Source organism: Coregonus clupeaformis, chromosome 18 (genome assembly GCF_020615455.1).
Source record: "Coregonus clupeaformis isolate EN_2021a chromosome 18, ASM2061545v1, whole genome shotgun sequence".
Lineage (NCBI taxonomy): Eukaryota > Metazoa > Chordata > Actinopteri > Salmoniformes > Salmonidae > Coregonus > Coregonus clupeaformis.
In genome coordinates this window covers 4,926,293-4,934,605 of record NC_059209.1, presented here as the reverse complement: position 1 = coordinate 4,934,605, position 8,313 = coordinate 4,926,293, and positions in this window count along the sequence as shown.

Genomic DNA, 8,313 nt, shown 5'->3' with positions numbered 1-8,313 from the left:
ACGAACAATTACACACAACACATGACAAAACCCAAGAGAACTAATAGGACGCATAATTAACACTAACAAGGAACAGGTATAACAAAACAGACAAAACCAAACAAACATCGAAACATAGAACGGTGGCAGCTAGTACTCCGGAGACGACGACCGCCGAAGCCTGCCCGAACAAGGAGAAGGAGCAGCCTCGGCCGAAACCGTGACAGTACCCCCCACCTTGACGCGCGGCACCAGCCGTGCGCCGACCCCGGCCTCGAGGACGACCAGGAGGACACGGAGCAGGGCGCGTGGGATGACCACGATGGAACTCGGTCAGAAGAGACGGGTCTAGGATGTCCCTCCTCGGCACCCAGCACCGCTCCTCCGGGCCGTACCCTCCCACTCCACGAGATGTTGGAGACCCCCATCCGGCGTCTCCGAATCCAGGATGGACCGAACAGTGTACGCCGGAGCCCCCTCGATGTCCAGCGGGGCGGAGGAGTCTCTTCTATCTCATAGTCCTGGAGTGAACCAGCTACCACCGGCCTGAGGAGAGACACATGGAACGAGGGGTTAATATTCTTGTAATCAATTGGCAGTTGTAACCTGTAACACACCTCGTTCAATCTCCTCAGGACTTTAAAAAGGCCCCACAAACCGCCGACCCAGCTTCCGGCAGGGCAGGCGGAGGGGCAGGTTTCTGGTCGAGAGCCAGACTCGATCTCCCGGTGTGTACACCGGCCCCTCACTGCGGTGGAGATCGGCGCTCGTCTTATGTCGACGGATGGCCCGCTGCAGATGGACGTGTGCAGCGTTCCACGTCTCCTCCGAGCGCCGCACCAACTCATCCACCGCAGGGGCCTCGATCTGGCTCTGATGCCAAGGTGCCAGAGCCGGCTGGTACCCTAACACACACTGGAAAGGAGTTAGTTTAGTGGAGGAGTGGCGGAGAGAGTTCTGTGCCATCTCGGCCCAGGGAACATACCTCGCCCACTCCTCCGGCCGGCCCTGGCAATACGACCTCAGAAACCTACCCACATCCTGGTTTACACGTTCGACCTGCCCATTGCTTTCCGGGTGGTAACCCGAGGTAAGGCTCACCGAAACCCCCAAACGCTCCATGAACGCTCTCCAGACTCTGGAGGTAAACTGGGGGCCTCGATCAGACACTATATCCTCGGGTACCCCGTAATGCCGGAAGACGTGGGTGAATAGTGCCTCAGCGGTCTGTAGGGCAGTAGGGAGACCCGGCACGGGAAGGAGACGACAGGCCTTCGAGAACCGATCCACAACGACCAGGATGGTGGTATTCCCCTGTGAGGGGGGAAGGTCTGTAACAAAATCCACCGAGAGGTGAGACCAGGGTCGTTGTGGAACGGGCAGGGGTTGTAACTTACCCCTGGGCAAGTGTCTGGGCGCCTTACACTGGGCACACACCGAGCAGGAGGAGACATAAACCCTCACATCCCTGGCTAACATTTGCCACCAGTACTTTGTGCTAAGGCAGTGCACTGTCCGGCCAATACCTGGATGCCCAGAGGAGGGTGACGTGTGAGCCCAATAAATGAGTCGATCCCGAACCTCGAGCGGAACGTACGTCCGACCCACCGGACACTGTGGAGGGCTAGGGTCGGTGCGTAACGCCCGCTCGATCTCCGTATCGACCTTCCACACCACCGGTGCCACCAGACAAGACTTCGGTAGTATGGGAGTGGGCTCAACGGACCTCTCCTCTGTGTCATACTGCCAAGACAGGGCGTCTGCCTTTCCGTTCTGGGACCCAGGGATGTAAGTGATCTTAAACACGAACCGGGCTAGAAACATAGTCCACCGAGCCTGGCGAGGATTTAGTCTCCTAGCTGCCCGAATGTATTCCAGGTTACGGTGGTCAGTCAAAATGAGAAAAGGGTGTTGATCCCCCTCAAGCCAATGCCTCCACACCTTTAGGGCCTGTACCACGGCTAACAGCTCCCAGTCCCCTACGTCATAATTTCGCTCCGCCGGACTGAGCTTTTTCGAGTAAAAAGCACAGGGACGGAGTTTAGGTGGTGTGCCGGACCGCTGCGAGAGAACGGCCCCGATACCGGCTTCTGACGCGTCCACCTCCACTTGGAATGGTAAAGCGGGATCCGGATGCGCCAGCACCGGAGCCGAAGTAAACAGGTCCTTCAGTCTCCCAAAAGCCCTGTTCGCCTCAGCTGACCACCGCAAGCGCACCGGACCCCCCTTCAGAAGGGACGTTATGGGAGATGCCACCTGTCCAAAACTCCGGATAAACCTCCGGTAGTAATTCGCAAAGCCCAAGAACTGCTGCACCTCTTTAACCGTGGTTGGGGTTTGCCAATTACGCACGGCTGACACACGGTCCACCTCCATCTTCACCCCTGACGCGGACAACTGATAACCCAAAAAGGAGACCGACTCCTGGAAGAACAGACATTTCTCTGCCTTGACATACAGGTCATGCTCCAACAGCCTCCTCAACACTCGGCGCACCAGGGCTACATGCTCGGCTCGGGTAGAACTGTACACCAGAATATGGTCTATGTACACGACCACTCCCTGCCCCTGCATGTCCCGGAAAATCTCATCCACAAAGGATTGGAAGACTGATGGAGCATTCATTAACCCGTATGGCATGACGAGATACTCGTAATGACCCGAGGTAGTACTAAATACTGTCTTCCATTCATCGCCCTCTCTAATGCGCACCAAGTTGTATGCGCTCCTGAGGTCCAATTTTGTGAAGAACCGTGCCCCGTGTAATGACTCCGTCATAGTCGCAATCAGAGGGAGTGGATAACTATATTTCACAGTAATCTGATTGAGACCGCGGTAATCAATACACGGGCGTAAACCTCCATCTTTTTTCTTCACAAAAAAGAAGCTCGAGGACGCAGGGGAAGTGGAGGGCCGTATGTATCCCTGTCTCAGAGACTCGGCAATGTATGTCTCCATCGCCCTCTTCTCCTCTTGTGACAAAGGATACACATGGCTCCGCGGGAGCGCAGCTCCTGCCTGGAGGTCTATCGCACAATCCCCCTGTCTATGAGGTGGCAATCGCGCCGCCCTCGCCTTGCTAAACACGAGTGCTAAATCCTCATACTCGGGGGGAACGTGCATTGCGGGCATTTGGTTTGGACTCTCCACCGAGGTCGCCCCTACGGAAACACCCAGACATAGCCCAACACACTGAGCAGACCACCCCTTAAGAGCCCTCTCTCGCCACGAAATGGTAGGATCATGAGTAATCAACCAGGGAAGCCCCAGCACCACCGGATACGCAGGAGAGTCGATCAGATATAGCTGAATCGTCTCCTCATGACCCCCCTGCGTCTCCATCCTAAGTGGCACTGTGACCTCCCTAATCAACCCGGATCCTAACGGACGGCTATCTAGGGCATGTACAGGGAAGGGATTATTAACCGGAAGGAGAGGGATCCCTAACTCTATACAAAATTTACGATCTACAAAATTCCCAGCTGCGCCTTATGCTGGGAACGAGGTGCAACCTGTGAAAAACAAACAGGTATGGTTATGTGCACGACAGAAAGTTCTGGGTAAGTGGGGCGCCTACTCACCTGGGAGGACTCCCCAATGTGTGGCCTGCCGTCTCGTCCTCCAGGAGACCCTCCCCAGCACCTAGCTGCAGTGTGCCCTCCACGGCCACAGTTGGTGCAGGGGACGGCCCCCCTCGGGCTCCTTCTCCTCCGTTCTCTAGCGCCAGCACCCCTGAGCTCCATGGGACTTGGCTCGGAGGGACGCCAACTCTCTACGGACGTCCTCCCGGAGGCTGCAGCGGAAGTGATCTATGAGGGCCCGCTCATTCCACCCTGCATCTGCCGCTAGAGTCCGGAACTCCAGTGCAAACTCTTGAGCGCTCCTCATCCCCTGCCGGAGGTAGAATAGACGCTCCCCCGCCGCCTTCCCCTCAGGAGAACTCCGCATAGGTGATCGTTGCGGCGTCTATCCTCCTCCATTCGGCGTTGGCCCACTCCAACGCCTTGCCGGTGAGACAGGAGATGAGGGCGGAAACGCTCTCGTGTCCCGAGGGCGCCGGGTGTACGGTGGCTAGGTAGAGTTCGACTTGCAACAGGAAACCCTGACACCCGGCAGCGGTGCCGTCGTACGCCCTTGGGAGCGAGAGCCGAATCCCACTGGGTTCCGGAAGTTGGACAGGTGGACTGACCGATGGTGATGGTGTGGTAGGTGGGGGCGTGGGTACCCCGCTGGTCTCCCATCGATGGAGGGTGTTCATCACTCTATCCAGAGCGTGCCCGATCTGGTTGATCCTGTCCTCCTGTCCACGAAGGCGCTCCTCAATAACCTCGGTAGGTGCGGCTGCTCCTGCTGATTCCATGGTGAATGGTGTGTAATTCTGTCAAGGTTGAGTGTAGATGTGGTGTGGAATCAAGCGCAGGACACACAGAGGCTTCGTACTAACGTCTTTAGTGAAGACAAAAAGAACAAGCCAAACACGACTAAATACAACCTGGCAGGTAAGCAAACTTTACGCACACCGGTATAGTACAAACAAAAGGCACACACTGTGCGGAACTCTCTTCAAAAACAATACAGAGAGATAAACGAACCAGCATCCCAAAATGACAACGAACAATTACACACAACACATGACAAAACCCAAGAGAACTTATAGGACGCATAATTAACACTAACAAGGAACAGGTATAACGAAACAGACAAAACCAAACAAACATCGAAACATAGAACGGTGGCAGCTAGTACTCCGGAGACGACGACCGCCGAAGCCTGCCCGAACAAGGAGAAGGAGCTGTCACGGTTTCGGCCGAGGCTGCCTCTCTTCCTTGCTCGGGCAGGCTTCGGCGTTCGTTGTCTCCGGAATACTAGCTGCCACCGTTGCATGTTTCTATGTTCGTTTGCTTTTGTCTAATTGTTGTCACACCTGTTTTCGTTTAGTGTATTAGTGTCCTATAAGTTCTCCTTGGGTTTGTGTTAGTGTTGTGTGTGATTGTTTTCACTGTCGTGCTTTGTTGTTGGATGTATTGACTATTTGCTCGGTAGAGCTGTCCTCCATAGTTTGGAGAGTTTTGTCACACCTGTTTGTGCGCCCGTTTTGTTTCGCCTGCGCGCGGAGTTTCGCCTTCGGGCTATTTAGTGCTTGCACGGTTAGAGATTTCACTAAAGTCTTTGGAACTATACTTCTGCGTCCTGCGCCTGATTCCACCACCACACCCACTTACAACAACCTTGACAGAATCACACACCTTTAAATGGAATCAGCAGGAGCCGAAGCAGCGCAGGCGACGCTGGAGGACAGGGTCCGCCAGCAAGATGACCAGATCCTGCGGATGGGGTCCGCACTGCAGGAGGTGATCACCACCATCAGAGGCTGGGAGACCCGAGGGATACCTCCACTACCATCGTCCCTGCCCGCGCCATCGGCAAGTCAGCCTCTTCCCGCTCCGGAACCCAGAGGAGTTTGACTCTCGCTCCCGAGGGCCTACGATGGGACCGCTGCCGGGTGTCAGGGATTCCTTCTCCAGGTGGAGCTTTACCTGGCCACCGTGCACCCGGCGCCCTCGGGGCACGAGAGCATGTCCGCCCTGATCTCCTGCCTTTCCGGTAAAGCGTTGGAATGGGCCAACGCAGAGTGGAGGAGAATAGAGGCTAACACCATCACCTACGACGAGTTCTCCCGCCGCTTCAGGGCGGTGTTTGACCATCCCCCGGAGGGGAAAGTGGCGGGGGAGCGTCTGTTCGGCCTCCGGCAGGGGAGGAGGAGTGCCCAGGAGTTTGCCTTAGAATTCCGCACTCTAGCGGCGGATGCAGGGTGGAATGAGCGGGCCCTCATCGATCACTATCGATGTAGTCTACGTGAGGACGTCCGTAGGGAGCTGGCCTGTAGGGACACCAGTCTCTCGTTCGACCAGTTGGTCTACATGTCCATCAGGCTGGATACCCTGCTAGCTACCCGCGGACGTCCCGAGGGGGGTCCGTCCATTTCACCCTCCAGCGCTTCCGAGCCGTGCCCCATGGAGCTCGGTGGCGCTGGCGCTAGAGAGAGGAGGGTTCGGAATAGGAGGGGGTCCATCTCCTGCACCAACTGTGGTCGGGGAGGACACACCGCGGCTAGGTGCTGGGGATGGCCTCCTAGGGGGGAAGACGACAGGTCCTAGAGCTCTCTGTTGCACACTTTTGTATACCTGTGCGTTTTCCACAGGTAGCACCTCATTCCCAGCATAAGGCGCTGGTAGATTCAGGCGCGGCTGGGAATTTTGTTGATAAGCAATTTTGTTTAGCCTTAGGGATTCCTCTTCTACCTGTTGACGTTCCTTTCCCCGCTCATGCCCTAGATAGCCGTCCGTTGGGTGCGGGCTTGATCAGGGAGGTTACAGCGCCACTTAGGATGTGTGCGCAGGGGGGTCATCAGGAGATGATCCAGCTATTTCTGATCGACTCGCCTGCGTATCCGGTGGTGCTGGGCATGCCCTGGTTGAGTACCCATAACCCATCTATTTCGTGGCAGGAGAGAGCTCTGATGGAGTGGTCTGCTCAGTGTGTGGGTCGATGTTTAGGCGTTTCCGTAGGGGCTACCTCGGTGGAGAGTCCAAACCAGGTGCCCGCATTGCACGTTCCCCCTGAGTATGGGGATTTGGCTATTGCGTTTAGTAAGTCGAGGGCGACCCAGTTGCCGCCCCATAGGCAGGGAGATTGTGCGATAGACCTCCAGGCAGGAGCTGCGCTCCCACGGAGCCATGTGGTATCCTCTGTCTCAGGAGGAGAAGAAAGCTATGGAGACTTACAAAGACGAATCTCTGAGACAAGGATACATACGGCCTTCCACTTCCCCTGCGTCCTCGAGTTTCTTTTTTGTGAAGAAAAAGGATGGTGGGTTACGCCCGTGCATCGATTACCGTGGTCTCAATCAGATCACGGTGAAGTACAGTTATCCACTCCCGCTGATTGCGACCATGACTGAGTCATTGCATGGGGCGCGTTTCTTCACTAAATTAGATCTCAGGAGCGCGTACAACTTGGTGCGCATCAGGGAGGGGCGATGAATGGAAGACAGCCTTTAGTACCACCTCGGGCCATTACGAGTATCTTGTCATGCCATACGGGTTGATGAACGCTCCGTCAGTTTTCCAATCATTCGTGGATGAGATCTTCAGGGACATGCAGGGGCAGGGGGTGGTTGTGTACATAGATGACATTCTCGTGTACTCGCCTACCCGAGTCGAGCATGTGGCCCTGGTGCGCAGAGTGTTGCGGAGGCTGGTGGAGCACGACCTGTATGTCAAGGCAGAGAAGTGTCTGTTTTTCCAGGAGTCGGTCTCCTTTTGGGGTATCAGTTGTCTGCGTCAGGGTGAAGATGGAGGTAGACCGGGTGTCAGCCGTGCGTAATTGGCAAACACCAACCACTGTGAAGGAGGTGCAGCAGTTTTTGGGGTTTGCGAATTACTACCGGAGGTTTATCCGGGGTTTTGGACAGGTGGCAGCTCCCATCACGTCTCTTTTGAAGGGGGGTCCGGTGCGTCTGCAGTGGTCTGCCGAGGCGGACAGGGCATTTGGGAGGCTGAAGGACCTGTTTACAACGGCCCCGGTGCTGGCGCATCCGGATCCCTCTTTGCCATTTCAGGTAGAGGTGGACGCGTCAGAGGCCGGTATAGGAGCCGTGCTTTCGCAACGGTCCGGCGCGCCACCTAAACTCCGCCCCTGTGCTTTTTATTCCAAGAAGCTCAGTCCGGCGGAGTGAAACTATGACGTAGGGGACAGGGAGCTGTTAGCCGTGGTACAGGCCCTAAAGGTGTGGAGGCACTGGCTTGAGGGGGCTCAACACCCTTTCCTCATTTTGACGGACCACCGTAACCTGGAGTACATCCGGCCAGCGAGGAGGCTGAACCCTCGCCAGGCGAGGTGGAATATGTTTTTGACTCGGTTCACATTTAAGATCACATACATCCCTGGGTCACAGAATGGTAAGGCAGACGCACTGTCTCGGCGGTATGACACGGAGAAGAGGTCCGTGGAGCCCACTCCCATACTGCCGGAGTCTTGTCTGGTGGCACCGGTAGTGTGGGAGGTCGATGCTGAACTCGAGCGAGCGTTACGCACCGACCCTAGCCCACCTCAATGTCCGGAGGGTCGGAAGTACGTTCCGCTCGAGGTTCGGGATCGATTGATCTATTGGGCTCACACGTCACCCTCCTCTGGACACCCTGGTATCGGCCGGACAGTGCACTGTCTTAGTGCCAAGTACTGGTGGCCCACGTTGGCGAGGGATGTGAGGGTTTATGTTTCCTCCTGCTCGGTGTGCGCCCAGTGTAAGGCGCCTAGACATCTGCCTAGGGG